General features: G+C 40.4%; 1 protein-coding gene across 5 annotated transcripts in view; it reads left to right on the top strand.

Annotated features, from left to right (window-relative positions):
* The window catches only part of MACROD2 (mono-ADP ribosylhydrolase 2), a 1,913,815-nt gene that overhangs the window by 1,309,846 nt on the left and 583,607 nt on the right, over nucleotides 1-20,362 (top strand). The gene's annotated exons all lie outside the window — the stretch shown is intronic.

Below are 20,362 nucleotides of genomic sequence, written 5' to 3'. Positions count from 1 at the left end.
ATTTGACACATGGTATCTTTAAGTCTTTTGTTACATAAAACATTTTGTTCTAGCAAGGATGACTTCTAAAACTTGTTTTCTTTATTAAAATCAAAATTTTCTCTAAGTTAATGTATAATGTACACAAAGCCTGGCATTGTTGTTTTACTGGGACTTACAAAAAATATTAAAATACACAAGCATATATATCTGTATCTTAAGCTTATATGATAGCCACAAAAGTCACTGTTAATAAAAACAAATACGTTTAATAATCTGCAAATGTTTTCTCTTCTGGTGTTGATGGATTTTTTTAAGTAGTGAAAGATGAACTTGTTTCCTAATCTGGTGTTCGTTTAAAGGCCTTCATGAGAATAAACTGAAAAATGTCCCAGCTAATAAAATGAGTGGACGAAGACTTGGTGATATGTTTAAACATTTAAGGCAGAACTTAACACCTTTTCTGATTGCACTTTAGAAACCAGGAGGTCCATGCTGTGGAAATGGGCAGGTATGGGCTAGCTCTCCTAAGCCATTTGTACAGTTCCTTTGTGCCGCTGCCTCCTCACAAATACCCTGTTAGAAATCACAAGTATTTGGTTAAGGGAAGCATTGTTTGCAGGTGGTAATGTACCCAGTTCCAACCTTCAGTGTGTGGGGAGTCTGGGCATGTGACCCCACAGACATGGTTCTCATTGCAAGGATGTTCTTTCATCGCAGTCTTGACTTTCCTCAACAATGAAAAGCACAGGACTGCCTAAACCACTACAATGGGCTCTTTGTCTATTACCATGTCAAGACATTGAGGCCTTTTCTTTCTGAAAATATTGTGGTTATAACAGGCTATGCTGTGAAGCAGGGAGTAATGGGAGTGATTAGAAAGAAGAAACAGAAAAGTAAAGGAAAATAAGAACAGACTGTTAAAATAGACCCCAGAATGGACAGGGAATGCCAAGTCCCATCTAAAGTAGATCATGCTCAGTGTTCATCCCATAAGGACAAGAACCCATTCTTAGAGAGGGAACATGGCTGAAAATTTAACAACTCGCTCAGTCCTCCCTTGGGAAGATAAGGAACTAGTGAAGGCAGTTAGGATTTCAGTAGAGTGGCTCATAATAACTTGATGAAATGGCTTTCTTACTGCTGTGATGAAATACCTGGCCAAAAACAACTTAAGGAAGAAAGGGGTTACCTTGGCTCTTCGTTTGAGGGTACAGTCAGTCCCTCGCGGTGGGGAAGACCTGGATGTGGTGACATGAGAGAGCTAGTCATGTTGTGCACATGGTCATGAAGCAGAAAGAAGCAAAGACTGCTCCGCTGGTGTCCTCCTCGTCTTCAGTCTAGAACCCCAGCTCATGGGACAGTGCTCTGTACATTCAGGGTGGGGCTTTTCTTATTGGTTACACATCTATGGAAATGCCTTGCAGATACACAGGGAGGTGTGTCTCTCAGGGATTTCCAAACCCAGTCAAGCTGGCTATGACGATTAGTCCTTGCTGTTGCTACCAGGCAAGTGTAGCCAATTCCACGGTGCTGGGTCAAACAACGCCGCACTCAAGCCATGGCTTCTCTTCCCGATTCTCTTTGTTCTAGGAAATTTGTGAATGAGGCCGAAATCCATGACAGTTAGGGGCCAGAGACCCGTGTTCAGTTTTAATCCAGGACGTCTATTTCACTAACTTGTAGAAAACTCTAAGATGCTGTAGTTTATGGCCCATTCTACATGGGGCAATTTGAAGATGCTACTCAATTCCCTTAAGAAACCAAAGCTTTCTGATTAGTCCTTGGCCTTTTAGCAGGACACATATATTGTGAATGCTTGTTTTCTTGTTCTTATTCAGAGTCTGGTAGCACCCCTTCCTTAATTAGTTGCATTAGTTTTACTTTTATCTTGATTTCTGGAAGGTGGACTTAGTAATATATTTAAAGAAAGTAGTCTTTGACTACAAAGAAAAAATAAGTTTAAAACAAGCGAAGAAAAATGTCAACATTTGTAGTTCCTGGTACAATGATTTTGAGTAAACTTTTGGAATAATCTTAGGTTCCACTCCCTGCCTTTCTTATTCCATACAACAATCAATGATAGATTAATTTTTCTGTATCGCCACATGCTTTGTGTTCCCCGTCTGCTCAGGAGCCTTGGATTATATACCATTGCTTGTGAGTTCATCTTCACTCTCTTTCCTTGGAACATTAGGCACTTTCTAGATTCCCTCAAACTATCGTACTTTCAAAAAGACAGGGGGAAAACCCCAAACCCTCTGTGAGTGGATGTGAATTGATATCCTCAGATTAATATGCTTTTGTGTGTTTAAAGATTAAGTTTTGCAGCAGCTTTGGCTTGGTTGGGTTTGTTTTTGATTTATGAAGCAATGTGTTGAAACTTGTGATCCTGCGTCTCAGCCTCCTGAGTACCAGAGTTGCAGGTGTACAACATCATGCTCGATTTACAAAGTTTTTATTTAAGTAATTTATTTACTTTTGCCATGGAAATTACTTTGGGGGAAATCCTTGTCAGGACCAGTAGTTTTTCAGAACATCCTTTGGCATTCATCCATCCTGACATATCCTCTGTAACTCTAATCTAACAAATCTCAGAGCATAGGGCTAACAAGCTTCAATGCTCCATTTTTCCTAAAATACATTCCTTTATCACACGCATGCATGCATGCATGTGTGTGCACATGCACACACACACACACACACACACACACACACACACACACACACACACCCCAAATTATATGCTATCTGCACTATCTCCACCCTTGTTTCTACTCCATACCACAAGAAGAAGCATGCTATGCATATCTGAAGAGGTTGCATCTCCATCTCCAGGAAGTCTTGAGTGTCCAGCCCTTAGAGATCACTGCGCCTCCTGAAACTTTTGAGCATTTGTATGTGGCATATAAATGCTTCCTCGTATTACTCCATACAGTTTTCCAAATAAGTTTTATACCCATAGCCAATGTAGATTCTTACTATCATTACTGTTTTGTGGTGTAAAATGTCAAACCAAGGGGTCTTGCACTTGCTAGGCAGGTGTTCTACCACTGAATTGGCTTCTGGAATCACAGTATCCTGGTACATAGACTTTGTACACCCTGTACCCTACAGGACACCGTGTCCATGATTAGCAAATATTTGCTGTTGTTGATGAAGCATTTTCTTTCTAAAATTTCCCCCAGGTACACAAAACATAAACATTATGCATATGTATCTGATATTCTAGAATGTTTTACTATATGAAAACATTGAGCAATGTTCAAACCAGGCTGTATACATCCGTCACCTAAAGCATGTTTATGATCAAAGCCTTCAAAATCATTTCTCCATGCTTTTTCAAAGTAAGCAATGCTTTGTGATAGTCACTATGCCCAAATGGTGTTTTCTTGGTTGGTAAACACCACCAATTTAGGGAAAAGAGACATTTGTAAAAAGCTTTCTCGCAACGGAATTGGTGTTTGCAGGCACCATAGGCCAAATGATTACCCAGAACTTGCTCACTCAAGAGCCCAGGCTGAACAGGCATTTCACTTACCAGAAATCCTGTGTGGTTTGTTCCATCTCCTGGGACTGTGCTCAGTGAGGGACATACAGGCCCCTGGGCTGGCATATTGTCACTTCCGGCGTGCCTCGCCACACAGGCTTCTCCAGAAGCTGTCTTTTATCAGTCACTTGCTTATTTTGAGTTTAGCATCACTTTTCGACTTTTGGCCTGCAAAGGAGCTGCCACTCTGCTCTCTCCATTTTGAATACAGGGAGTGCATGTTTTTAAAACATTCAGTGAAGGTCAGGGCACTCTAGTGCCTGTATAACACCCACAGCATTCTCACTTGGCAGAGACTTGACAGTGGACTATCATATTCCAAGAGCGTCTGCAGGGAGTGACCAAACCCAGCATTCGGGGACACATGGCCCCAGCAGAAGCCACCACCCCTCATTCCTTTTTTCTACTTCTCAGTCTTGTGGAGGCAAGCTCTGGAGTGGCCCAGAACCAGCCTACCCTATGATGCAACCTGATTTAAGGAAGCGCAGATCCTGCCTCCTTTGAAGTTTCTCTGGAGGAGAGAGCAGACATTATTTACCACAGGGCCTTTTAAGGGGGATGAGGGGGGCGCTGCCTGACTGCCCCTGCAGATGGTTTTCAGTGCAGCTGCCCAGGCCCCAGACCTCCTGCTGACTTTCCGGATGAAAAGCCTCATTTAGGAAGGCACCAAAGAAAAGCCAGTGTTGCCTTTAGAAAAACAAATCCAGGTGAGGCTAACCCTCCAGATTCCTGCTAAACACTTGAACTGGCCTCCACATTAGTCTCAGAGGGACGATTCTGAACTTCTCTGATGGACTTCTCAGACCCTATGCGGGCTTTCTGCCCTCTGAGCCCCGTTCGGATACTCGGGTGCTAATAAGTTTAACAACAACAAAAGACTAGACATGATACAGAGCAAAGGAATTTTTACTAGAAGCAAATGGCAAAAATAATTTTAGTCCGTTTTATTAGAGTCACTAGAGTTAACTGATATAAAGTCCAGGCAGAAACCTACGTCCATTGAGTGCTGGAAAATTGAGTACATAGTCTCTCAGGAGAAAAGGGAAAACATAGAGATGGGATACTTTGAGAGAGGAAGGAATTTTACACAATGAGTTACTGGCTGTAAACCGAAAGAGCACCATCAGACCAACATCGCTTAGCTGAGGTAGCTCCCATATGTAATATACTGATTGTACCTGCTAGAGCGCAAGGCCTACTCTTTTCAAAATCCCTTACCAAACGTTGCTAGCTCAGTCTTTCTGACACAGTCCTGCCTTGACATTCAAATTCATTTGTCTCCTTCTAATGAGCACAAAGGAAAGCAGAGTGATATGTTGTTAAACTTCTGTGTGTATGGTCAATGTATTTTACTGGTACAGCTGTTTAAACTGACAGGCATGTGCTGGAAGAGGGTGAAGACACTCGTAGATGACCAGGCTGGGGGCATGCCTGTCGCTGTGCACTTTAAATGCTGGCAGATTGGAGAAGGTGTGGCCACCACTACTGTATAATTCTGAGCTTGCTGGAATGAATAGCCCTCTCTGGTAATGTGTTTGGGAACCAAAGGGGGGGAAAATGACTAAAGTATGTGCACTTGCTTTCATCTCTGCCCCCTCTCCTCTTCTAGATTTTTTTCTCTTCCCTTTGATATTTCCATTTGCTTTGAAAACTTCTTTTTAGGTGGTCTAATAATGATGTGTCTCCCTTTCATAAAAACCTGCCTTCTGGCCTGCTAGGATTTTTATTTTTGTCAAGTTATATCCTCTATAGGAAACATTATCGCTCTTGGCAATCCTTGAGTTAACCACTGGTCCACAAAGCAAAATGACATTAGAATCAGTGTAACTTACTTCCCTTGAGAGAACATGGCGCTGCTGCCAAACCCATCTCAATTACAAGACATCTGAATGTTGTTCTAGGAGCTGACCATCACAAGGAAATAGGGAGAGCTAGCGTGAGAGAGCAAAATCCCAGCTATTAAAGTGCTTCTAGCCCTCTGAGGCCTTTTTATCTGGATAGACAATTTCAGCCAATATATTCAGATACAACATGGTACAGATTTCTTGCTTATGTTCTTTAAGCAACAGCTAAAGTTGAAAAAGATATCAAAGAAACCCAAAGCAAAGCACTAGCCTTGTGTGAGAAAAAAAAATCTCAAGTATCTAACAAAAGTGCTTGGTAGTTTACCTTATAAAAAGGCAGTAAGAGCGCACAGGCAGGGCTCCCTCAGGAACTCCACTGAAAATGTTCAGGCCTTGGAAACTTGATGCTGTGGGTACTGAGGACACATTGGGGAAACTGGCCTAGTGTGCTGTTTGAACTGATATTAATAATAAATGCTTCAAAATGACTAGAGTTACATTGTATGTAAGTATGTATGTATGCATGCATGTATGTATGTATGTATGTATGTATGTATGTATTCTTTCTGAGGTTTAGGTATGTGTTCCCTGGTAATTTTGCCAAGGTAAAAAAAATCTGACAAGGACTTAAAAGGAAACCATGAGTTTTGAACCAGCCCTTCCTTAGATGCTATTAATAGTGATTATGTTGCATTTTGTTTTTTTTAAAAGGGTTACTTCTAGAAGAAACATTAAGACTGTTAAAGATCCAGAAAAATGACGCTAGCAAATTGAAGAGCCTGTGCATTTCACAGTATATCTAGGTATATGTTTCAGACACTTTGAAAACTCCAGCATTATCAAGAATCAGCCCCTGAAAGATCTTTGGAGAATTTAAGAACTGTCCCCACTTCACTGAACTTATTCTTTGATGGAGCAGTGTAAACAGCTATGTTTGCCAGGTAGCAGTGGTAATGCTGTCCTCACTGTCAAAGTGCCTGGATTGCAAATCATTTAAGCAACACATCTCTGTGAATGTCTGTAAGGGTATGTGCATAGAAGTCTAACCGCCTTGAATGTCTACACCCTGGACCACAGGCTCGTGTCCCAGACTGAAGGAGGAACAACAGTCCCAACATTACAAGGCATTTTTTAAATTTTTTTATTAATTTATTCTTGTTACATCTCAATGGTTATCCCATCCCTTATATCCTCCCATTCTTCCCTCCCTCCCATTTTCCCCTTATTCCCCTGCCCTATGACTGTTCCTGAGGGGGATTTCCTCCCCCTGTATATGCTTATAGGGTATCAAGTCTCTTCTTGGTAACCTGCTGTCCTTCCTCTGAGTGCCACCAGGTCTCCTCCTCCAGGGGACATGGTCAAATGTGAGGCACCAGAGTATGTGAGAAAGTAATATCCCACTCTCCACTACTGTGGAGAATGTTCTGCCCATTGGCTAGATCTGGGTAGGGGTTTAAAGCTTACAGCCTGTATTGTCCTTGGCTAGTGACTTAGTTTGAGCAGGACCCCTGGGCCCAAATCCAAGGCATTTTTTTTTAATCTTTTGAGAATGTGGGTTGTATGTTTCAAGTAATCAAACAGAAAGCTATTTCAAATTTCTGCATACCTACACATTTCCTTACCCTATTTTGAATGGTACTCATTCACCTTGTTTCATGGGCATACTTCGATCTAATGGGCAAGTTTCAATAAACATAGCTGAGCTCTCTTGAGAAGAGATTTTCAAAATAATTCTGACAGTTCTTGGACAAGTCAAAGTATGTTTATTTCTTCAGGACAGTGATCTTCATGTCAAATCCAGTTTTAGTCAAGGATTCTATTTTTAAAATGTATCTTAGAATCCATTTGAAACACAGCTTTTAGTTAAGGTAAAGCTAAGCTGCTGAAACACACACACACATACACAGAGAGAGAGAGAGAGAGAGAGAGAGAGAGAGAGAGAGAGAGAGAGAGAGAGAGAGAGAGAGAGAGAGAGAGTCTAGAGGGCAGTAGCTTAGTGACTGTAAATGCATTTTCCCCCTCCTTGCCAAAAGAAACCAAGCAAGCACTCTGCTAATGAGAGGATTTGTCCTGCTCTGTCATTTAAACATCCAGGAATATGCTATGGGGGCAAGTAGTTACTATGGTAACATTGTTTTCATTGACTTATCTAGCCTGAGGTCAAATGTCTTTTTCTTTTATCTATCTATCTATCTATCTATCTATCTATCTATCATCTATCTATTTACCTACCTATCATCATAAATCTGTATATATCAAGAGAGATAACAGACCCAGTACCACAGTGTCCTTGAATGGAAAATCGTCACTTCAAGTGCCTTCCATCTAAGGGAAGTTTTTCTGTGACCAACCTTAGACAGAGGACGAAAAGTTTCATCTCTCTTAGAATGTACTTGCTTGACTACAATTCTGTCACATGAGGAAAAATGAGGTATTCATCTCGATGAATTTCTAGGTTTCACCACTCACAGGGGCATGATAAGTCAATGAACCATGACAGACACCTCTGGTTAATTTAGAAACAGTGTCACCTAGAGTCTCTGCTTATTTTATTAGAATAGTTGATAATTTTAATAGCATCAACTTTATTAAAGTGTCATTATTACCTCTAGTGCTTAGATTATCAAAAGAAGAGAATTTTAAGGCATCTAAACTTTTAGACATTCAGATCTTGCCTGAAGTGCATTTACACTCCTTGCTTCCCATATTGCTTGGAAAAGGCTCAAAGATATCAGTGGATACTGCAATCAATATGCTGAGTATACATTAGTAACAGTGCTGAGGATACATTAGTAACAATACAGTTTTCTATATTGCAGTTGTGAACCATGTCCACTGAAGTCCTTGGAAGAACTTATTTTAACTTATCTCTGTGATACCCTATTCCCTGGGGCTACATAAAGTATAAACCTACCTACACGGATCCTGAAAAGCAGAAGCAATGTCCCATGAGCAACTCTAGGAAATCAGAGTTGAGAGGCAGAATCTGATCATAGAGGAAATATTGTTACAAGAGTCAACTGTGATATAATAAGACTATTTCACTGCACAGTCAATTCTTAAAATGTTTAAAACTAAAGGAACAATGTTTTATACTTATCTCCCCTTTCAGCCATGATTAGAAGAGTTCCCTGCAAGTAACTACACATTGTACTGAAATTAACAAACTTGGTGTGAAGTCACATTATCTCCATGACATGCTCTTTGAGTCCATTTCTAAATGTTGTAAATGAGTCTGACTTCACCTAACTTTCTTGAGTCTCTCTCTTCTAACCAACAGCATTTCTGTAAAGCTCACTTGCCCTTCATTGACGATTCCTTTCTTTTCATTGAGACTTAGATTTTGAAGCTGAGCTCTGAGTTCTGTATTTGTTAAGTCCCAGCACCTAGAATGGTATGATGCACAGAGGTCTTACTATTTTATTTCACCAACTAAGACCTAAATAGGAAGCTGTGAAACAGTGAGGAAGGCTACCTACACATCCTTTCCATTCCAGAGACACAACCCAACATTCAGAAAACATTGGTATCTACTACACATTCATTTCTGTTTAAGGAATGATTCATTTTTGATTTGACAATGATAGCTAAAATGCCAGTTAATAATTTGCAAAAAAAATTTATTAAACTATAGCCCACCACATAGATGTTTCCCCTTTAAAGTGCTTTTAGTTTATTCAGTGAACTATGCAAACCTTATCATAGTCCAATTTTAGAAAATGTTTATTAGACCCTGATATGCCCCATATTAGGCATCAAACCATCTGTTTTCTCTCCAAGCCTTAGGCAACTTATCTATTCAAATTCTCCTTCTGACATACCTAAGATAAAAGGAATCAGAAAACGCATGGTATTTTATAACTATTTTATTTTTCATTTACCATAATATTTTAGGGCCCATCCACATTGTGACGTATGTCACTTATTCTTTCGTTTGTATTCGTATGCTGTTGTGTGTTTATGCCACATTGCATTTTGGTTAGTTGTGTATCAGTGACTGGTAGACAGAACTTCAATTGAGAAAATACTCCATGAAACAATCCACACTTGCAGTATTGGGTTCCAGGGCCTTTTTTGCACCTCTTCAAAATCATTCTTTTCTTGATAGCTCTAGGGTCCACTGGTCTATATGGTCTGTGTCATTGTGTGTAACCCAATGCTATATGCCAGTACAGTAGTTTTCTCTCAGGAGTGTACAGAACACTGGAGAAAAAAAAAAAAAGCCCTGGATCAAAGTGGCCTTGAGTATGAATTTCAGAATCCCATTGATTTACATTTACATGCTAACACTCTTTATTATTAGCTATGTGGCCTCAGGAGATTAATTAATCTCTCTATGCCTCAGTAATCTCAGCTGTCAAGTGGAATTGGCAATGCCTATATTGTGGATTTGTTGTAAAAATTAAAGTATAAAAACAATGAGAGTATTTGTCCTAAGGTCAAACACACAGATGTGCACTGGGCAATTTTGATTGCTGATGATGTCAGTGTTTACCTTATTTTTGTTCTTACACTGGACTCAGAACTCCTTGTTGTGACTGTATTCAGCACTACAGCCTAGAGTCTGAAGAATACCAACACTGGTACTCAGTTGTCTACCATCTGAAAAAAATCCTTAAATTCTAACTAGAGCTTCCTTGCTACGAAAATCTCTCCATTTTGATATTTTGCTGCTGCCTGTGGTTTCTTTGAACAGCCATTAGCTTTATTCAGCCACCTTTTGCTGCTTTTCGGAAGGCCTATGAGTCCATCTGCCTGGAAATGAGACCATTGATCCCATCGTGCCATACTTTCTGCACCACATGCAGCAATTCCCATGGCATAAATTGTTTCCTAAAGAAGACAACTTGCTGAAGCCCTCCAAGCCTCCCTACAGTTTATCTAAGCCTCAGAAGTGATACAGAAATGTTTTTGTCTTGTTTGTAAGTGAATTAAACATGTAGAAAGAGATAAAGCAGTAGGAGTTATTTATGGTCTTGAAAGTAAATTGCTGTTGTAGAGCAGCAGCAGATCCCGTGAGTAAAACTAAGTCATATTTCTCCACAGTTGTTTTAAATATTCTTTCTTAGGCAACATTGTGGGATGTTATCTAATGTTTGACTTAGAGAGAGGGAAAAAGCCCACTATTTGTTTTGGTTTTCCCAAATGCCCAGAACAAAAAAGAAAAAAAAAGTATAATTTTTCTTCCTAAGTCCACAGAGTCTTGGCATTCCAAGCCACATGAGAAATCATGCTGGACTCAGCTTTTCCTAGCTTGGAAAAATGGGACCCAGAGATTCTGAGTCTGGCCGAGCAACATCCAGACCATTAATCTAAGACCTAAGAGCGCAGCCAGTCCAGGCAACAGGTTGAAGGGGCAAGTACAGAGGATTAGGGAACCAGTGGATATGAGATTTCAGATTTCTGGAATGAGCTATATACTGATTCCATTTTCAAACTTCAGTTCCACGTCTCTTTCTTTTTTTAATTTGAAGGGATTTTTGTTTGTTTGTTTGTTTGTTTGTTGTTAAGTTGGGAGTAATTTTATACATGAATATTCTGTATTTGCATAGTTCTGCTTTTTCCTCTTCCAACTCCTCCCGTGTCCACCCTCCCTCATATTAATATTGCTCATATGTTCACGTGTTTACAGATGACCACTTGAGCCTAGATAACTAATGGGCTGGGGGACTGTCCCTGCAGAAAACCTTACTCTCTTTTGAGGCAGCCATTGGACTCACTGTAGCTGGTAATCTAAGTCTGGGACTTTGTGAAATCGGGCTTCCTTCTGTGGGAAGGAGAGAAAGGAGCTGGACTGAAGCTGTTGCTGGCCTGCATGGAGTCCCAAAGACTGGTGGTCAGTATGAGCTGAGTGCTCAACTTCTCTAGCCCCCACTCTCATTGTTGCCACCTTTCCCCAAGCTGCTATTTCTAGCCAAATCATGTTTATAAGAACCACCCCATATCAGGCGATTGGCATCACTGTTGTTAACCTGTGACGGGTGAATCAGCATAGAAAGCACCTGTGCGTCCGTCTTCCTTTGCGTCACCTCAGCACCTTCTGCCACTTCAGTGTCAGAGTCAGCGTTAAAGGAAAAGCTGGCACGTGCGTATTTTCAGAGTACTAGAGTATAGCCTACGCAAGGGAGAATTTTTCTTATTGTCTTGTTGAAATTGCTCCTATATTTGACCACTTCCCCTTGGTGGGAAGACCTGGTGGCACTCAGAGAAAGAATAAGTAGGCTATCAAGATGAGACTTGACAGCCTATGACCATATAGTGGGGGAGGAGGCCCCCCTCAGTCTTAGACCTAGGGGAGAGGAATAGGGTGAAAGCAGGAGGGAGGGAGGAACAGGAGGATACAAGTGATGGAATAACAATGTAGATGTAATCTGAATAAATTAATAAAATAAAATGTTTAAAAAGTCAAAATATTATAACATATAAACAAAAAAGAAAGAAAAGAAAAAGAAATTGCTCCTATATTCTAAAGCCTGAGTATATTGTTATCTTCTTCTTAAAATGCTTCATATTACTTACTGTTTAGCCAGTGTTTCATCCCCCCTTTAATAAATCATCTTGTATGGTTAACCCTCAGGAAGATGCTCATCCTGTGGTTTATGGTAGTGCTGGCTCACTGCCAAAGCTCCAGTCTAAAAAGTCAGGCAGGCATTCAACCAGCCTTGTAAATGGCAGTGCTTGCATATAATTACAGGAACCTGGGAGGATGGTCACCAGCAGCCTGAGGGCTCCAGGCTTATGCAAATTCTGGATCCTTCAGCAAAGCCAGCAAGATCTGCCTGCACTGCCCCAGGGAAAGGTTAGCATCCTAAATTACAGCTTTGGACTCTTTCTTCAACCTCACAAATATCTTGTCTTCTCATCCATAGTGAGGAAAGAAGTGCACAGCACTGCTGTTTCCCTGTGTTACATGCAGACAGAATTGAGGCCTCATCAGCCTTTCCATCCTTCATAAAACAGTGAAAATATGCATCAGTGCCAGCATCAAATGGTGATGTTTCCCAGGGGGAGGGGATGTGTTGAAGGAGGCTCTCATAGGATGTATCCTGATGTGGCCCCACTGCCAACAGACCAGGAGCTGAGCGAGCAGGCTGCAAGCTGATGATGGCTGGGCAGATATTCTAAAACAGACACAGACTAGCGAAAGGATGCCCTGAGACATGTGGGCCCATCTGCCCCCAAGAAATATTCTTGTTTTCCTGGTCTTTCCACTCGGCATTCTTTTTCCAATCCTTTTTCCACATCCCAACTACATCTCTCCAGAGAGAGTGGCTGTCTGAGATGTAGCCACAGAGCTCCTATGAGGCCCTGCCTTGCTCACTTCTGCATCTTTATTTACCACAGGGCTACCATAGCTCTAGTAGTCTCTGTACAGCTTTCTTTCCAGGTATGAATCCCACTGCTTCAGGGTGATACCCTGTTGGACAAGATGCTCTTGGTCTTTTCCATCTCGGGGTTATGTCTTGTCTGGAGAAGCACCATTTTTAGGAAGTCACCAGTATTGAAGGTAATTACTTAAGAAATTAAAAAAACAAATCGGGTATTCTCAGTGATGTTGTTGTTGTTGTTGTTGTTGTTGTTGTTGTTGTTGTTGTGAAGTCAGGTGGGAAAAGGAGGAATTATAAGAAAAATCAGCTTTGTTCCCTTCATTATATCATAAAAGGTGAATAAAGGCCCAGATATATGTAAAAACCTTTGTGTTTATCTGAGGGAGGTGACAGGACGTTCTTTCTTCATTCTTAATCCTATTTAGATCCTTAGCCACTTTTTAATTTTTTTTTTTAATGCCCTGGCATGGGCAATTGGACTTACCATGTGCAACGCAGACTCACCAAATTTCCATTCTTGCTTCTTAGAAGATACAGGTAGGGGTGTCCCCAGTAGTAGAACCATGCTTTCCTCAGCCCCATCCAAAGCTCTGAGCACAGTTTCGTGGAATAAGTCAAAACCATCAGCAAAGGATTTGAACCCTTCAATGGTTCTGTCTTCTTCCTGAGTTCTTTAACAATTTGCCCACAGATGCTGGCATCCTCCCGATGGGCCCTGTTTCTGTTGAGTACCTCTGCAGCCCTCAGAGTCCTTATTGTCCCCTCTTTGTGAGGACCAACACAAGCATGACCCTGAGAGGACCGACTTCCCTAAATACTCCAAGTGGAACCTGCTGTACTGCCTGTGACACTCCTTCACAGCTGGTGTTATACTCAACAATTTAGGTGAATTTGGGTGGCTGTTTTACAGATGTTAGCATTTGGATTTGCTTACTCTAGTCCCCAGTGTTTGATAAATGATAGTCGGTATATTCTTGTTAAATTGAATGCATAAATTTTCCTGTAAAGAATAAAAGGATCTTCCTCTATATTCTGTCTTGTAGTTTGAATCACTTTTAGCTTGTTCTGACAACAAAATTACAAGGCATAGTATTATCTTGTGCGAATGTGGATTTTGTTTCCAGTAATCAAATGTGAAACCTTCAGGAGATGACAGCATGTGAGTTAGAGCTCTCATATGTCATCCTGGCTTTCTCTGTCCTTCCCTTATAGAACATACAACCAAATAAGTGGGATTTTTTTCTCGCCATGAAGACACATACTTTGATATTTTATTTGTCTTCCTTGCAGCCTCCCTACAGTAATATCTCTACAAAGGGCCATCTTTTAAAGGGATCATCTTAGACTCTTGAAAGGCTTCAAGCAAATCATCAAACTGCCAAATGGGTTTCTTCATCCAAATTCACCTGCTAAATGTGCTCACTGCTTTCTCTCTAATCCCCACACATGGCAATGGACATGTACACTGTGAAGTCTTGTTGAGCTGTGATCATGTATTTTTCACTGTCCCTTCACATTTACTATGATAAGTGACATGAACTAAATAAGTTCCCTGTGGCACTAAATTGGGTCATCTTATACCCTCCACGTAGCTGCAGCGAGCTATTGATTGGTGAGTTCATGTGCGCCACTCACTAGCGCTGAGAATTATTGGGATGTAATATGAATAAATTTTATTAAATTTTAAAAATAAATAAAATATATAAAGAAATATATTTGGAATATGTGTCACAATTTTATCAAAGGTAGTAAGAGACAGGGTAAGGAATAGAGGAGAATATTTATCATTAAAGATACATACATTACACACACACATAGATATTAAATGTAATAAAACAGTATAAATGATTATATAAAATATAACAAAACATCTCTCCCCATAAGTAAACTGTCAGCATGTCTCTAAGAACAGTCATAGGGGAGGGGAATAAGGGGAAAATGGGAGGGAGGGAAGAATGGGAGGATACAAGGGATGGGATAACCATTGAGATGTAACAAGAATAAATTAATAAAGGAGAAAAAAAAACAAAAAAAAACCAAAACACTAGGAAATTAAAAACCTAAGGTTAAAAAAAAAAAAAAAAGAAGCAGCCACTTCTGACTTTTTATGTATTAAAATTTCAATCCTTTTTTTATGTGTTATAATGTGGGAAAACCTTCCCATTTCCAGATTATAAAATTAATCTACTACCTTCTATGAGTTATAGTTTAAATATGCAATAAATGTATGTTTATGTCAAATCATTTATATATGTATATATGCATATATTTGCATACACATATATCATAAATACAGACATTTATATATCTATCATGAATACTCTGTCATATCTCTTATATGTGTATAAATATATATGTACTCATACTAAATATATTAAGTATTAATATAGAAATTCAAATATATATCTAAATAATCACTCTCCATTTCTTTCCCAAATAAAGCCTAGACTTTTATTTCTTTAGTATTCACAATTATAGAATAATACAAAAAAATTTAGTTTGTATGTAACTTTCAATATCAGATATTCATTTTTAATTTTGCAATTGAATGATTTTGTTTATTTTCTATTCTTTACAAGATAATGAGAATAACTTTTTTTCCCAGTGCACAAAACATGACATGTTTCATCACCCTTGCCACACAAATAAGCAAACCATGCAATCTAAGAATAAATTAGCACTGGAGCCCTTTGACAGTGATAGCTTAGGTATTTGTGATATAACGAAATTTATTAGGATTATATTGACCAGTATCAATTTTTAAATGATCATCTACGAGAACGAAGATGGTATAACTCCTGGCATTTTCTACTAAGCCCATGATTACCATACTCTGACCATCCCAGAAGGAGTCAAAAGTACATTTTCCTTTAGTCCTTTTTGGTATAAATTGTGGAAATAAACCTTTCACACCTTTCATTAATACCACTCAGATTCAACCCCAAAGTACGGAGCATTGTAAACCCACAGAAATCAAAGCAAACTTCAGAGTGGCTTTACCCCCTGTGGAGCTTGCCACATCAGCCCATCTTCTAAAGGGTGACAAGCAAAAAACTCAAGTCACCTTCAATCTTTTCTTCATCTTTAAGACACTCTTGAGAATGGATTCCTTCCCTCCTATGCCTAATCCAGTGTGCCCAGGGCTGTCAGATCTGCAGAAGGGCACTTGTTTGCTAGGCAGTGTGAGCGACTAGCTGTAATTGGCAATCCGTTTCTCCATTTCCATTGTAGAGCCATTCCTGACAAATTAATCACAATCAAATGCTGGCTGCAGCAAGGGGCACCCTATGCAGCAGCGAAGAAAAATGAGGCCTCGTGCTGGTGTGACAGCCAAATCTTTCAACTCAGCCGTTAGACTGAACAAGGGGACACTGTGGCTGGCCTGGCACCACCATCACCCGTAAACAGACTGCTAGCTTGGCATCTGTGGATTTGGCTGATCCATTAAAAGCTTGCTCGAGGCCCACCCAGTAGCTGACCAGTCAGTGCTGTGGAAAAGGGGGGAGGGCTTCATCCACGTGTGGAAAAAGTGCCGGCGAGCTTGCCCTGGGCCTGAGTTCAGTTTCTGCTTGCCTTTGTGTTTGTTGCTTACATATCCATGTTTGTCAGCTGGGCAAGGCGATACCTAGCCATTTTTTCTCACTTAAAGATTGTGGCTGGGACACCTTTGCCCACTCAGAATCTAAAACACTGAAAATATCTTTTAAATGTTCTTCGTGGCTTTGCGGCAGTCCCTCATAAAGTTCATAAGCTTTAGTTATAGGTTATATTCTTATTCTTCCACACTTGTTTTTGGCATAATTTTAATAAGTGCTTTATTCTTTGGTAATTTTGTATATGTGTACAATGTGTTCAGAACAAATCTATCCCTCCACCTCTGGCCAGAGCTCCCCCATCCTCTCTTTTTAAATGACTCTATGAGTACAATTAGGAGTGTCCACCTACGCACGTATGTAGGACATTCTGACGGAGCATGGACAATCCACCAGGGGTCGCACTCCTGAAAACTACTGATTCTCCCTCCCACGCAGTCACCATCTGCCAATGCTGCCTCAGCTAGGGGCGAACCTTTCCTTTTCTCACTCTGAAATGTTGACTGGCTGGATCCTATACAAGCCTTGTGCAGAACTGTGAGTTCATTAGTGTAGCGGCTCTGCTATGTCCAGGAGACACACTATCATAACCTTCCTCTCTGTCCCTGACAGTGACGATCTCTGTCCCCCTTTTTAGTGATATTCTTGAGCCTTGACGGTAGAAGAATGTGATGTAGATGTTCTATTTAGGAGTGAGCATCCACAATACTTATTCTGTACATTTGGCCAGCTGTGACTCTCTGTATTAGAAAAAAAAAGAGGTTTATCTGATGAGAGCTAAGTGCTGTATCGATTTATGGATATAAGGATAGGTATTTGGAAGGCAGTTTGTTACTGTGTCCATTTAGCAAATAATAGCAGATTTCCCCAGGAGCATATAACCTCCCCCGCCTCAGATCCTTCAGCAGATTTACCATATCAGACATAATTTCCTTTCTGGGGAGTGGGTCTTAAGTACAATTAGCTCTCTGTTGGTGACCCCATGATATTTATGCCACTGTCGAATGAGTGCCACGTTGATAATTACTAGACCTGGATAAGATTGCCGATGACTTTTCCCCCCTCGCCAACCTGCATAGCCCCTTCCAGTACTCTGAATGCACGACAGCAGGAAGCCTCCTGGTCAGTACTAACCTTCCTGTCCTGTGAGCCAGGTGTGCGGTGTCTTCTGTCATCAAGTTCTGTTCAGATGAAAAGTTTTCTTCATTTAACACTATACACAGTTCTGGGCAATCTCTAGAGCCCTTTTGACCAATTGCTGGAAGGGAGTATAGGACGTTTGGCTCTAGGTTTTTAGGTTGATAACCTATGGTGTTGGGGAGCAGAATTACCCTCCCCTCATCCTCTATGTAGAATGGGATTCTATCAAGTTATAATAATATAGGAAAACCATAAAAAGTAAGGGCTAACAATAAGTAATGGCCAAAAGTAAAAGAGAGCGACACGGCAGAGGAAGAAAGAGAAATCCTGTTTTGAAATGCGTTTAGTTCTTAGAGGAAAACTGAGCTATTTAACAAAATGTCATGATGCTGTACGGCAAGTGGAGGAGTCCATCCTTTCTGCTTGGGACCTGCTATTTAGCTGAAGTGCATCAGGCAAGAACAATGGCATCGCTTCTCTTCTAACCAAGTTTACCTTTACTGCTCGTAACCGTGGGCAATAGCTTTCACAGCTCTGCCATCTGGCTTTCACAACACTCAGAGCCAGGGTCTTGTGAGTAGGTGGTGGAAGGTTTTAATTCCTGGAAAAGCTGTCATTGATCAGACTACAGAGCTGAGCAGTTGCATTTTCTCTGCATTTTCCATTTCACCTCTCCCCGATAACTAAGTATAATAAAGTATAATTAAAACATTGGCTTTCATGAAATTTTAAAATCGTATTTAAAACTTTTCTCATCTCTGAAACTAGCTGGGGAAATCCACTTCACTCTCTATAGACTTAGGACTTGGGTTCCAGAATAAGATAGAGTATTTTCCAACACTGCATTGAGTACATCATCACTTGTCAAAAGCCACCTTGAATGCACCAGTCAGGGCCAACTGTTTCATCAGCAATTGTCCTAAGGATTGGTTCCTGTATTGCAGGAAAAAATAAGCTGAATGCCCATCATGAGTTTCCCCTTTCTGTTCCTCCCCTACACACACACACACACACACACACACACACACACACACACACACACACACACACACATCTGTGATAATTCTCTAAGGATTTTTCCAGAAATCTGGGCATTCCAGTTTGCATTGAACCATGGACTGTCTATTTTCACTCCTCTGCCTCTCCTTTCCTGACCACCACAACTCACTGTTCAAGTCATGCTTGAGCAAAATGCACAATTAATTTATAAGACATAATATCCAAGTATTGTGATGCATTCTCAGAATTTTATTTACACAGTGTTGCAGTTGATGTCTCTGTAACAGGTGACTGTTTAGTTAGCGACTTAGTTCCTTTCTATGACAATATCTGACACATCATGTATTATTTCTAATCCTTATGAATATATAAATACCTTGATAGATTAGCACACACACACACACACACACACACACACACACACACACACACTTCTGGAGAAGCAGAGCAGAGACTGGGAAGTTTTAGACAGGGACATGACTTAGGCCATAGTTTCTACTTCTAGTCTTAGTGTAAGTCCACTGACATTTACCCAGCAAGCAACGTGGACTGAAGACTTGAAATTCTCCTTTCCTGGAGTAGGTAATAGTTTCTCATAGGTGATCAGGGCTTCAGGACTCAAGAATCAAAGAAACACAGAAGCTATGATGGTTCTTCTGGAGTTTGGATGAAACTGGAAGCCACTAAGTGTTCAAACACTGAGTTGGATTCTTTGCACAATCCAAGATTTTGGCACCAGATCATGACAGAGCTTTGAAAATGAGTACTGAGTTAGTGGAGAAAAAAATATATCTGTAGTTCATTGCCAGTGGAGGTCGTGAGCTATGAATGAGTTCATTGTAATGGGTTTTCAGTTGACACATATCTATGACCAAAGCTTTTGAGTCATTTGGGTTTTAATTGTCATGCTTGTTTACTTGTACCTTTAGTTAAGACAGCTTGTTACTAGACCAGCATTTTTACTCATTTCTCCTTGATGGGTTGTAAGCATTTTTAGCAGCTTCAAATGATGTGAACATCTCTCCCTACATTCCATCCTTCCTTAATACTGGTCTCCTCCCATCTGCGATCTCACCCACAAATGATGTTTTCATCTCTCCTAGCACACATACACACACACACACACACACACACACACACATGCACACACACACACACACATGCACACACTGTGATTATGTAACTGCAAAAATTTTCTAGCTGTTTCCAAGTCCTGATGTTTGAGCTAGTATGTTTCTATTTATATATACATATATACAGTTATATGTATATGTCATATACATTTATTATAAGTATGCTTGGGTTTTTGTCAACTTTATGAACTCTACCTATTAGGCCAAGTTCCCAACGCTTCTATAAAGGACCGCTGGCAATTCTGAGGTGACTGGCTGGAGACAGGAACTGATTCATCACATTGAGCCTACATACTTATTGATCACTCACCCTTTCCCTTGGTTCTGTGTTAAATGCCATATTTTCCTTATTCCACTTAATGCCTACAAGGATTGGCATGTCAAATGCTGCCATACTTCCACATAAGGAGACTCCGCATGGCTAAAACTCTGCAGCCAGGCCCTGTAGGGGCTGCAAGTACCCTAAAAGCAGTTGGTGAATAGCAGCCTGATTTCAAGTTTGTCCTCTTAGACAGAGGAATTCCACACCAGGGGTGCTGGGGAAGTAGCTTGATCATTATTACTTTTGGAGTCATCAGGCTTGCTGGCAGTAAGAAATAATCTGTCAGTTGCCAATGAGCACATCTAACAAAAAAGGTCCAACACTCAGCATTCCACTTTCTAACCAGCAACATTAGCTGTGAGCATATCGGTCCCACTTCTCTGTCATCTGACTGAATGAAGATTCTAATTAGTAACATCCTATCTGGTAATTTGGGGTGTGATCACTGAGGTGCCACTGTTTGATTGGATACAG

Source organism: Acomys minous, assembly GCF_964271855.1.
Source record: "Acomys minous genome assembly, chromosome: 3".
Classification (NCBI taxonomy): domain Eukaryota; kingdom Metazoa; phylum Chordata; class Mammalia; order Rodentia; family Muridae; genus Acomys; species Acomys minous.
Note: the sequence above shows the minus strand (reverse complement) of the source record. Positions and strands in the feature narration are given on the sequence as shown.